The following is a 13,257-nucleotide window of genomic DNA, read 5'->3' on the forward strand; positions in this document are numbered from 1 at the left end:
TGGGCCCTGTGCGCACCCTGAACGTGGGGCTTCCTGAATTGTTTTTCTTGTGTCTTGCTGACATGACAGAGTGCCCTGTGAGGTGGGGACCTCCTTGTATCCCCTATTGTTTGACATTACTATCATTTTTTAATCTTTTCACTATTATAAATAATGTGTGATGAGTATTTTTATGTTTAAATACTTTTTAAAATTTAAAATTATTTCCTTAGGCACAACTCAACTGCAAAAAGACAAACAACCCAATTTTTAAAAGTAGACAAAAGGTCACATAGACATTTCTCCAAAGAAGATAGACAAATAGCCAATAAACTCATGAAAAGATGCTCATTGTCATGACTCATTAGGAGGATGCACATCAAAATCCCAGTGAGATACCACTTCCTCGACACTAGGATGGCCACGAAAAATAAACAAGCAAAAAAGCCAGACGAATGTTGAGAGGATGTGGAGAGAGAAAAACTGGAGCATAGCTACTGGGAGCGTCAAATGGGAACCGGTGGGGCCACCGTGGAAAAGCAGTTTGGTCGTTCTCTGTACTTATACGTGTACCTAGAGTCTCGTAGAACGTAGCACGACCCTTAGGTATATACTCAAAACAATCGACAATAGGCGTTCGAACAAGTATCTGTATACAACTCTCCATGGCAGCACCATGCACTTCAGTCAGAAGGCGGAAATGACCCACATGCCCACACATGGAAGAATGGATAGGCCAAAGGTGGGGTATCCATACAATGAAATATTACTCAACCGTAGAAAGGTATAAAGTACCACTATATACTACAATGTAGTGAAGCTTGAAAAAATCATGTTAAGTGAAAGAGGCCAGACAAATGATTCCATTTACATGAACATCCAGAATACAGAAATCCATGGAGACAAAAAGCCAACTGGTGGTTGCCAGGGGCTCGGGGGGAAGGAAGAATGGAATTAACTGCTTCGTGGGTACAGGTTTTATTGTGTGGTGATGAAAATGTTTTGGCACTAGATGGAATGGTAGTTGCACAATATTATGAATGTGATAAATGACACTGAATTGCACACTTAAAAATGTTTAATTTTATGTTATGTGAATTTGACCTCAAGCATGCAAGGAGTGAATTACTGATACTTGCTACAATATGGATGAACCTTGAAGATGTTCTTCTGAATGAAAGAAGGCAGACACAGAAGGTCCCATATTGTAGGATTCCCTTTATATGAAATATCCAGAATGCACAAATTCATAGAGACAAAAAGCAGATGAGTGGTTGCCAGAGGCTGGGGCAGAAGGTGGGCTGGGGAGAGACCAGCAGAATCGACATTTCCTTCCGGGTGATGGAACGTTCTGGAACTAGGTAGAGGTGCTGGCCACACAGTACTGCGAATGTGCTACATGCTACTGAATCACACACTTCAAAATGCTACATTTTATGCCATGAGTGTTTTACCACACACACGGAGATATTTCCTCAGGAAGGATTTTCTGAAGTGACGCCAGAGCCAAAGGAAGTGGCACATTGCTGAGTTTTTGCAGAGAAAGGGTCATCTCGCTGCCCTCCTACCAGCAACGTCTCAGAGAAGCTACATTGTGTCTTTGCTAGACTTGGGTTTAAAAAACGCTTCACTAATTTGCCATAACACTGTTTCTCTTCGGAAAGTTCCCTGTGCTTCCAAGCTCAGGGTTAAATCAAACGAGTCATTGAGGGACAGAGCCAGAGCAGATGGACGTCCGAGCAGATGGACGGGCCCAGAGAGCGTCTAGGCCGTTGGACCGCACCCTTATCAGACCAATATTTACTAACAACCTAACGATCCTGATATGAAAGCCATAGACAACCTACCTAAAGTCTGTATGATAGAGTGCTTCAGACAGCATGAATTTTGAAGTGAACTTTCTGGGTTCAAATTCTTGCTCTGCTGTTCATCAGCTGTGTGAAGTGGGGTACTTGTCTGGGCCTCAGTTTCTTCATCTATAGCATGGGGCCAATGACAACGTCTCCTCACAGGGCTGTTTTGAAGATTAAATTAGTGTAGGATTACACTCTCGACTGTAAACAAAGGAAGAAGTATAAGGAAAGTAACGCATAAACAATGCATTAGGTAACTTAAACAGTAACTTATGACACAATGCATTTTAAAGTTGTAAATACCTATGTGTGGTTATCCTAGAAGAGATTGAAATGGAACGCTACGCCTGCAGGTAGACTCACACCGGAGGCCGCAGCTCTGTATGGAGATGGACACAGGTGTGTTGCACTTCAAAAACTATGAACGTTGCTCTGGGTGATGTGTTCTTCCAAAATCGATTCTTGGGCAAGTTTTTAAACAGATTAAGTCCCTTGATTTTCACTGGAGTTGCACTGCTGGTGAGTATTTTTAGAAATCATGCTTCTATGTAAAATGGAGTTACATTCCAGGTCAAGATTATTTTACAGTTTTTTCATCTTTGTAAATGGACTGCGGGGCACTTAAAAGTGGGACACAGCACCATTCTTTATTGTGTGGGACATCCCACGTACTTCCGGATGTCTGGAATCCCTGGCCCCCTCCTCTAAATGTCAGTGTTCTCTAGTGGGTGTCTCCACCCCCACCGAAGCTATTCCAACCATCTCCTCTTCCAGACCAGGTGACCCGGGCCCACAGAGGGGACTGCACGTCGACACGTATTACTGTGAATGTTTAACCCCATCCCACCTCCAGCTCTGTGATCGCGGTGGGAGACGCCTTGTTAGTGAGCAGAACTCCAGCCCTGCCACTTTTAATCCACTTCGTTCCTTTCTTTTCTTACCCACCACCCTTCCTTCCTCTTCCTCCTTTCTTCCCCAACACTTAACCCATTTAGCCAGTCCTGTTGGCTGTACCCTCAGTAAGTGCCTTCTACTTGTTCTCTGCCCCCCACTTTTGCCCCACTGAAACCTATTCTTCTCAGAGCTGCCAAGGGAACTTAAAAAAAAAAAAAATCACATCAAGGCCGTTCTCTATTTCAACTGCTCCAGAGGCTTTCCAAGACACCGGAATAAAATGCACACTCCTCTCTGCCGTCCAGGACCTATCTGATCTGGCCACATCTTGCATTATCCTCACCACGCTCCCCACACGGGCCTCACACAGCTGCCTCGGGTCTCTCCCCTGCTGTTCCTTCTGTCTGGACCTAACTTCTCTTCAGCCAGCTTTCTGGAGAGCTAACTTCTTATCCTTTGTGTCTACTCGAATGTCACCTTTTTCGACACCTTCCCCAGCCACCTGATCTAAAATAATCCCATGACCCATCACTCTTTGCCTTACTCTTGTTTGTTCTTTAAAGCACTTACCATGGTGTGAAGCGGGCATGTTGATTTGCTTGCTTCTTCCTTGTCTGTCTCTTCAGGAGGCTGTAAGGGACCCTGGGGTGGAGCAACATCATTAGTCTCACTCTCCATGGGGTCCCAGGGCCCAGCACAATGCCTGCAAGCGCCGCTCATGTTTTATTTATGCCAGCGAATTAAGGCCTGACACACGACTCCAAATGGACCAATGGGAATCCTCACAACGTTTGCAAAGAGGCTCACTCACTCAGAAGTTTTCGCCACCTTTTTTTCTTTTAATCGTATTTGATTGATTATGCTATTACAGTTGTCCCACTTTCACCCCCTTCTCCTCTCCACCCAGCACCCTCCACTCCCTCAGGCAATCCCCACACCATTGTTCATGGCTATGGGTCCTGTGTGTAAGTTCTGTGGCTACTCCACCTCCTGTCCTGTACTTTACATCCCTGTGGTTTTTCCTGTAACTGCCTATTTGTACTTCTTAATCCCCTCACCTCTTCCAGAATCCTCCCACCACCCCCCATCTCAGAACCATCAGATTGCTGTCCATATTCATAATTCTGGCTCTGTTTTTCTGTTTTCTAGGTTTGATTTTTAGAGTCGGTTGTTGCTAGGTATGTATTTATTGCCATTTTACTGTTCATTGTTTTGATCTTTTTTTTTTTTTTTCAGTAAGTCCCTTTAACAGTTCATATAATAATGGTTTGGTGACGATGAACTCCTTTAGTTTGTTCTTGTCTGGGAATCTCTTTTATCTGCCCTTCGATTCTAAACGATAGCTTTTGTGTTCTGCCCGGGGCTACCCTGCCTGAGCTGTAAAGCAATCTGAGATGGCTGCTACTGGTGCTGGCCTTGCAGATTCCCAGGTGAAGCCAAGCTGTGAATCTAAGCTGGCTGCTCCTAGTGCTGGGCCTGGGGCCAATTTAGCAAGGGGCATGGGGGCTGGGGGTTTACTGAGACCTGCTGTTGCCTGTTTGATAGGCAGAGCAACCTTGGCTGTAGCAGCCCACTTTTCATGACTTTGAATATATATCTTGGCAATCCCTCCTAGTCTGCAAAGTTTCTTTTGAGAAATCAGCTGACAGCCTTTTGGGAACTGCCCTGTAGGTAATTAACTGCTTTTCTCTTGCTGCTTTTAAGATTCTCTCTCCATCTTTCACTTTTGGCATTTTAATTATGATGTGTCTTGGAGTGGGTTTCTTTGCATCCATCTTGTTCGGGACTCTCTGTGCTTCCTGGACTTGCATGTCTATTTCCTTTACCAAAATAGGAAAGTTTTTTTTTTTTTAGGAAAGTTTTCTTTCATTATTTTTTTTTTCAAATAGATTTGCAATTTCTTGCTCTTTCTCTTCTCCTCTGGCTCCCCTATGATATATATGAATGTTAGAACACTTGAAGTTGTCCTAAAGGCTGCTTACACTATCCTTTTTTTTTTGGATTCTTTTTTTTCTTCTTGTTCTGATTGGTTGTCTTTTGCTTCCTTATGTTCCAAATCATTGATTTAATTCTTGGAGTCATCCATTCTACTGTTGTTTCCTGTAAACTGTTCTTTATTTCAATTAATGTATCCTTCATTTCTGACTGGACCATTTTTATGCTGTTGAGGTCCTCACTAAGTTCCTTGAGCATCCTGATAACCAGAGTTTTGAATTCTGCATTTGATAGATTATTTCTATTTTGTTTACTTCTTTTTCTGGAGTTTTGATCTGTTCTTTCATTTGGGCCATGTTTCTTTGTCTCCTCATTTTGGCAGCCTCCTTGTGTTTGTTCTATGTATTAGGTAGAGCTTCTTTGATTCTGTGTCTTGGTGGCGTGGCCTAAAGTAGTAGGTGTCCTAGGGTCCAGTGGCACATCCTCCCCTATTACCCAAGCTGGATAGTTAAGATGCATCATTTGTGTGAGCTGAGTACACCCTCCTCTTGTAGTTGAGCTTTGATTGTTGTTGGCAGGTCAACGGGAGGGATTTACCCAGGCCAGTCAGCTGCAAAGACTGGCTGTGACTCCCGACCCCCAATCTCTGCCCTCTGTGGAGGATCAGCGGTGCAGGGGCAGGGTGGTGGTGGTCTGATGTTGCCTGTAGCTGTCCACCGGGTGTTCAGGCTCTGGGTCTCCTGAGTGGTACAGGCAAAAATCAGCCCCACCTGTGTTTTACCTGGGGCTGCCTTGCATGAGCTATGAAGCAATCTGAGATGGTTGTCATTTGTGCTGGGCTTAGAGATTCCCAGGTGAGCCAAGCTATGAATCTAGGCTGGCTGCTGCTAATGCTGGGCCTGGGGCTATTTTAGCAAGAGGTATGGGGGCAGGGGGATTACTGAAGCTGGCTCTTGCTTATCTGACAGGATTTTGGAGGTTGTAAAGAATGAGCCAAGACCAGCCATTCATATGGAAAAGTCACGCTTAATAGTTTGGGTGGGACAGAGTCTCAAGGGATCTCCAGGGGCAAACAGGGTTAGCCAGGCTGATGGAGTCTCAGATATGGCACCTGCCTCCTGGCTCTGTGGCTCTGTGTGGGGAGGACACAGAAAAGAGATAAAGGCCCCTGTTCACCTTTCCATCTGGGACAAAGCTGTCTCCCAGCTCCCACATGGATGCCAGACATGTCAGCTCCTCCCTGTCTGCCATTGGTGCCTTTCAAGCTGCCACCCCAGTGTCGGAGCTCAGAGGGAGTGAGTCTGAGAAAGCCCATGTGCGGATTCTTTAAGGGGAACTGCTTGGTACTCCAGAAATTTCTTTCACCAACTCAATCACCATCGATTTTGCAGCCAGAAGTTGTGGGGACTTATCTTTCTGGCACTGGACTGCTGGGCTGGCCTACTCTTGGTGCTGTTGAGGTCCTCACTAAGTTCCTTGAGCATCCTGATAACCAGAGTTTTTAATTCTGGACTACTTTTTCTTGAGGTTTCCCCCCTGAATTTCTACCTACCACCTGTGGGTGTGGGACCAGCCATTCCATGTCTCTGCCCCTCCTACCAGTCTGGGTGGTGTGGTTCCTTTAACTCTGTAGCTGTTAGACTTCCATCCAACTTGATTTCTGATGGTTCTGAGTGAGTGCTGGTTTTTCTGTATTTCAGTTGTAATATTGATACGGTTGTGCAAGGAGGTAGCCTGTGTTTACCTTTGCCGCTGTCCTGACCAGGAGTTCTTTTGTTTTTCTTTTAATGCTTGGGCCTTAGAGATCAGAAAGTATTTGCAGCTGAATGAGAAGGAAGGGAATCAATCGATGAGAAGGTTAGAGAAGTAGAGTAGAATGATGTAAGTCTATGGAGAACCAGAGACAGAGAAAAAGATGAAGAGAGAGCATCTTTGCAGCAGTGGCTGGTGGGCACCAGGTGTTCTGGGGAACCAGGTGTTCTTTTTGCGTGTGTGTACGTGCCCTTGTATGTCCTGTTCATTAAAGATCAATTTCCTTGAGGTATATTACATGCAACAAAACCCACTGATTTTAAGAATGCAATTTGATGAGCATTAATGACAGTATACAGTTGTGTCACTGCCACCACAATCAAGATATAGAACATTACCTGCCCTGGCTGGTGTGGCTCAGCGGATTGAGCACCAGCCTGCGAGCTAGGAGGTTGCCAGTTCAATTCCTGGTTGGGGATCATGATTGGGTTTCGGGCCAGGTCCCCAGCGGGGGATGTGTGAGAGGCAGCCACACTACGATGTTTCTCTCCTTCTCTTTCTCCCTTCCTTCCCCTCTGTCTAGAAATAAATAACATCTTAAAAAAAAAAAGAACTTTTTCTTCAACCCCAAAGCAAAACCTATTTTTTGAGATACCCCATAATTCCTTTGTAAAAAACAGCTTTGTTGGGGTGCAATAAACCACACGTATAAAAAGAGTGTAATTTGGTCAGTTTTGACATTTGTGTACATCTGTGAAACCATCACCATAACAGAGGTAGTGAACATCTCCCTCACCCCCACAGTTTCCTCCTGTCTCTCTAACTCCTCCTTCCCCAAGCACCCCGGAATCTGCATTCTGTCACTGCCGATTAGGCTACATTTTCTAGAGCTGTACATAAACGGAACCACACAGCATGCACTCTTTCATCTGGCTTTTTTTCACTCCCCATAATTATTTTTAGATTCATGCATGTTGTGGGCAAGTATCAATAGTCCATCCTTTTTTATTGCTCATAGTGTTCTAGTGGATGGATGTGCCACGGTTTGTTGGCCTGGTCACCTGTGGGTGGGCAGTGGGGCTGTTTCCGGTGTGGGATTGTTACAAATACAGCTGCCGTGAGCATCCACGTCCAAGTCTTTGTGTGGACATGATATTTCTTTTGCTCTTGGGCAAATAAATACCTAGGCATGAAGTGGTGGGATCATATGTTACCTTTACTTTATTCTTAATAGTATATTTTTCTTTTTTGCTTAAGCCAATCAATTTAGGGTTGCTCAAGGTCCCTCAGCAGGACTGGGACTCAGTCCCCTCCCCCTTGGTCCCTTTGGTCCCCTTGACCCCCTCGGAGCTACCCCTCCTTGTTCCCGTGCTGATCACGAGGCCGTGGAAGGCTGAGGGCACACCTTACCTTCCTGCGCACGTCACATCTGAGGAGCTGTGCTGCCTTACATAAGCTCACTGACCTCTTGCTTCTCTCCAGAGTCTAGAATCATGGAATCATTTGCAAGCATGTGCTCGCTGCCTCTGGGCTGGAATGTTAAGTGCCCGTGGAGTTGTCTGGCTTAACAGCCTTATCGAAATATGTCTGTGGATGGACAAGGTCAGTTGCTGACTGTGAGGAAGGACAGACTCAGATGAAAAGACGCTCTGAGGACCAGGGAGCCACAGGGATGAGCTGAGAATGAGGCTTAAAGACAGCGCTTCCCAGGCAGATGCTTTTACATTTGAGTTCAATTTAATTCTGAAAAAGGCGTGCATTTTTGACGGTTCAAAATTCAAGAGCTAGGGTGGGTATCCAGCACTGTGAAAAGTCTTTGTCTTACCCATGTCCCCGGTCACTGAGTTCTTCTCCCCAGGGGCCCACCACGTACCTCCTCACCCCCAGTTCCCTGCCTGTTCTTCCAGAGATGATTTGTGTATACAAGTACATATTGTATGTGTGTGTGTATATATATATTGAATGTAACACTTTTTATACAAGTGCTAGCAGGCGAAACACATTGTTGTACATTTTCTTTTTTTTTTCACTTGACGTATCTTAGAGCTTGGTCGACAGCCCAGTGGGAAGAGCCTGCGCACTCGTTTTTTGTGTTTATGTAGTATTCTTTCATTATGCTTCTTCAGCCCGTCGAGGCAGCATTTGACCACTGGCATTCGTAGGACAATGGGATGACGGAGTGAATCATTTTAGTTTGTACAGTAAATAATGACCGAGTTACAGGTGGATTCTCTTGGCCAATGCACTGTAATATAATCTGGGCGAAGGCAAACTGAAAGGGAAGGTAACATTTCTAAGCACTTCGCATGCCAATGAATTCATACAGAGGTGTTTCTTAAAGTCTGGTTTCTTGAAGAATTACCAGGGGAGCTAATTAAAGGAAGGCTTAGCAGGCTCTCCCTTCCTCCACTGTCCCAGAAATTCTGATTCATTGGAGCTGGCGGTGGGGAGAGCGCGGAATCCTAACAAAGGCGGTCCACAGACTCAACTGCGAGGGAGAGCGTGCTCTGCAGAGGGCAGAGCTCTGCACGGAGCGGGTACCTGAATAGTTCATTAATTCCAATTATTGAAATAATTGCACTCCTGTATTTTTAAACCTGCAAAGAATTCATGAATAAGGAAGCGATTTTTTTTTTCAAACAGCTCAGAAGGATACGCAGTCTCCCCACCCCTCCCTCCTTCTTAGTTCTCTCCCTAGAGAAGAATTTCCTGTTATTCATTATCTTTGAAGAGACATGGGTCCCTATCACACTGCAGAAACGCCACTGTGACTGAGGAAGAGGGCCTTGTCCTGAGTTAGAGGTGGTGCAAAGGCCTGGGAACAGGAACACACTTGGATGTGGGAGTCCAAGGCCTTCTTAAATCTCAGCGGTGCTCTCACTGTGTGCCAGACACCTGAGCTCAGGATTTCCATAGTTACCTCAGCTCACCTCATAATGACCCATTTTGCAGAGAGCAAAACTAAGGCTGGCAGGTTAGTGATTTGCCTATGGGAGGTGAATCACACAGCTCTGGGTATAGAACAGGATTTCGAACTCAGGTCTAGAGCCATTGTTCTTAAGCGCTGTTGGAAGTACTCACCACTTAGTGACTAGACAATTTCGGGACAAGCTGTTAACCACTCTCAGATTCTTGGGCCTCTAAACACTTTATGGAAACTGCTTATTCATTGTCCTTCTCAACTGCCTTTGAGCTCTGTGAGGACCTGTCTGCCTCTTGTTCTCCACTGTAGCTGCACCGCCTTGCTGTCTGCATGGACGGTGGGTGCCCAGCGAACTCCTGCAAAGGGGTCTGGGGACAAATCCGGGCTAATTCCGCACACGTTGCAACTCCTCAGCCTGCTAATTGTCTTACAATGTTTTGATTTTTAATAAATATTTTCTAATATAGACTGATACATGCTCAGTGCAGCTCATACATTTATTTTATTTAAAAGTCTAAATATGCATAATCACCAGAAAAAACCTCTTAACCTTTTTCTGATCTTTGCTGCCTATGTTTTATATATATATATACACACATATATAATATAGACGTAATAAGTACATATTATATATATCATGTGTAATGTATATCATATGTGATACACATATAAAACAGGCAGGCAAAGTCCTTATGTATACACAACTTATATATAATGCACATGTAATACGTGTGTCTGTATATAATGTGTGTGTGTGTGTGTGTGTGTGTGTGTGTGTGTATCTGTGTACCCCTGCCATGTTCCCTCTGCGAGCTGGGCTGAGTAGTCTCTACTCACAGGGCTCCGAGGAGGCTCCTGAGGGATTTTTGCCAGCGCAGTGCCACGCACACACTGGCTTGTTTTTCCTGCCTGGCAGCAAAAAGATGGCAGCATTGCAGGGTATTAGAGAGGGCCCAGGCCGCCAGACCCACCTACTGCTGCTGGGTCTGCAGAGTCACCAAGTGGCCTCCGGGCTACAGCAGGACTCCATCCAGGAGGCTTCTATCCAGGAGAGACATTATGTCCCCAAAGGACCCACATGTCTGATCCCTGCGGCGTTTCTAATGCTCACTGTAAACAAACATCTTGACCTCCTGTTTGTCTCCAGTCTCCTCTGAGTCAGGTTAATGTGGGTCAGTTTTCTGGAGATAGGACACCTCTGTGGCTCTCACAGGCTTTGGTTTCTATCTCTGCAAAGCGGACCCAGCGTGGACACCTGTGGGCTTCCCTGGTAGCTTTGTGGTCCTCTCTCTCTCGGCTCCTGGAGCTCCCCCAGATATGGGGCTGCAGTGGGTGATGTGTCTGTTCAAACTACCTACTGTGTGTCCCAGGACAGGGTTATACGTCTCTGCCCCGTGGAAGAGGAGTGTCCATTGGGCTTGATCTGGTCAATGAAATGTGGGTGCAAATGGCCATGTCACTCACATCTAAGCAGATGTGTCAGGAGCTAGCTTGCGGTCTGCCACCTTTTCCAATTTTCTTTTCTGCAAGTACAGCCATGTCCCCGAGAGGGGCCGTTCTACTGGCCTGGAATGAAGGCAACATGGAGTGGAGAGAAACTGACCTGTGAGGGCATGTGGTAAAGTGAGAGGTAGACATTTTTTAGAGAAAAAGATCGCCTGAGATTTTGGAGTCGTTTGTAATTACAGACTCACCCAGCCCATCCTGCCTCTCTGATGAGTGACCTTGGACATGGCACTTGACCTGTTTGAGCCTGAGTGTCCTCATCTGTAAAATGGCGACAATGGTGCTCACTTGAGGATGTACATAAAACAATAGTTTAAGAGCACTTAGCCTACTTCCAGGAGCTCGGTTGCTGCTTAAAAACTGTCAGTTGAATTTCAACATAATCAGCAATTGGAGAGAGGCCAGATACAGGATGATGTATGGAGACCTTTCATGAAAAAGAATGGATAAGCCCTGGCTGGTGTAGCTCAGTGGATTGAGTGCTGGCCTGCAAACCAAAGGGTCACTGGTTCTACTCCCAGTCACGGCCCATGCCTGGGTTATGGGCCAGGACCCCAGTAGAGGGCATGTGAGAAGCAACCACACATGGATGTTTCTCTCCCTCTTTTTCTCCCTACCTTCCCCTCTCTGAAAATAAATAAATAAAATCTTTTAAAAAAATGGGCCCTGGCTGGTGTAGCTCAGTGGATTGAGCGCGGGCCTGGGAACCAAGCAACCACGGTTCGATTCCCAGTCAGGGCACATGCCTGGGTTGCAGGCCAGTTCTCTCCCTCTCTCCTTCCTTTCCCCTCTAAAGATAAATAAATAAAATCTTTAAAAAAAAAAAAAGGAATAAAATACCAATGTCCACAGTAGCACCATTGACGACAGCCAAAAGGCAGAAACGACACAAGTGCTGTCAACAGATGAACAGATAAACAAAATGTGGTAGATACATATAATGGAATATTATTCAGCCCTGAAAAGGTAAATAATTCCGACATGCCTCAACACGGATGAGCATTGAAGACATTGTGCTAAGTGAAATAAGCCAGACATGAAAGAGCAAATTATGCATGACCCTGCTTACAGGCGGTACCCAGAGAAGTCAAATCCTCAGAGACATAATACAGCGGTGGTCTCGGGGGCAGGTTGGGGGGCAGTTACTCTTCAGTGCGGGTGGACTCTGGGTTTGGAGATGTTCAGTGGTGGTGGCGGCACAACGGTGCGGATGTACTAATGTCGCTGAACTGCACCTTGAAAGACGGTTAAAGTGGCTTATTTTATGTCATGTATATTTCATTGCCATCAAGAAAAGCTGGGCAAAGCTTCATTTTCGCTCCTTTTTTACCATACTTGGAGCTCTTTCTTGATACAGACTACCAATTTTGATCTTTTTATTTATTATTTTTATAACACATCACACATGATCATTTTAAAAATTAAAAAAACAGATAAGCATTAAAAACTACACATATACTCATGTAATAACCACTGTTAATGGTTTGCTGTATCTCATCCCAAACATTTTTCTAGGTATTTATGCATATAATTACACACACATTTATATACAGTAATACACACTTGCATTTGAACTGATTATAAATTTGCATGAAATCAGATTCTAGTATATATATTGATATACATATATATACTGATATAGAATCTGCTTTTTTCCTACTAAATGATAAATATGTGGAAAATTTTACACACTAATGAGTATAGTCAGCCTTCTGTATCCATGGTTTCTGTGGATTCAACCAAATGAGGTTGAAAAATTAAAAAATAATTATGTTGTGGTTGGTGTGTATGCATTAGGGCTATGGCTCTTGCCTCTGTGATGCACGTGTATGGGCTTGTTTTTCTTGTCACTGTTTCCTGAACAATACAATGCAACAACTATTTACTCACGTAGTGCTGACATTGTACTCGGTATTCCAAGCAACCTAGAGATGATTTAAAGTACATGAGAGAATGTGCATTGGTTATATACTGGTGCTCTGCCACTTTATATAGGAGACTTGGGCACCCTGGATTTTGGTATCCATGGGGCAGCCCAGAACCCCAGAACCCACCCCGGCAGACACTGACGGACCACTAAATAGATGCTCATGGCTGCACAGAATCCTGTAGTATGTGTGATGTAACATCTTTATTTACCATTTTCCTGTCGGTAGACATGTAGGTTGTTTCCACTTTTTGTTATTATAAGCAACTATGCGGCAAATTAATAATGGTGGTATCATCTATGTACCAGATACTATTAATTTGCTATGTACCAGATACTATGCTAAGCATTTTGCAAGCATTATGTAAGTTAATCCTCCCCAAAATTCTATCTCAGCCCCAAGAGAAGCACAGTGGACTCTCCGAGCTTTCTCCCAAGGTGAGGCCTAGAGACTGGCCACCCCAACCCTGAGCATTGTGCCTCCCTGT

General features: G+C 44.8%; 1 long non-coding RNA gene across 2 annotated transcripts; it reads right to left on the reverse strand.

The window, feature by feature from the left end:
* Window positions 1-1,506: 1,506 nt before the first annotated feature.
* On the reverse strand, window positions 1,507-7,884 carry LOC128626675 (uncharacterized). Of its 2 annotated transcripts, XR_008390726.1 has the most exons (5): window positions 7,824-7,873; window positions 6,812-6,992; window positions 3,297-3,368; window positions 2,136-2,211; window positions 1,507-2,033 (listed from the first exon to the last, which is right to left on the reverse strand). It is a non-coding gene; the product is annotated as an uncharacterized LOC128626675 (long non-coding RNA). The 2 variants fall into 2 exon arrangements; XR_008390725.1 differs by lacking the exon at window positions 6,812-6,992 and having other exon boundaries at window positions 7,824-7,884.
* Window positions 7,885-13,257: the final 5,373 nt, after the last annotated feature.

This window comes from Artibeus jamaicensis, unplaced genomic scaffold (assembly GCF_021234435.1).
Source record: "Artibeus jamaicensis isolate MK-2021 breed Jamaican fruit bat unplaced genomic scaffold, CSHL_Jam_final scaffold_847, whole genome shotgun sequence".
NCBI lineage: Eukaryota > Metazoa > Chordata > Mammalia > Chiroptera > Phyllostomidae > Artibeus > Artibeus jamaicensis.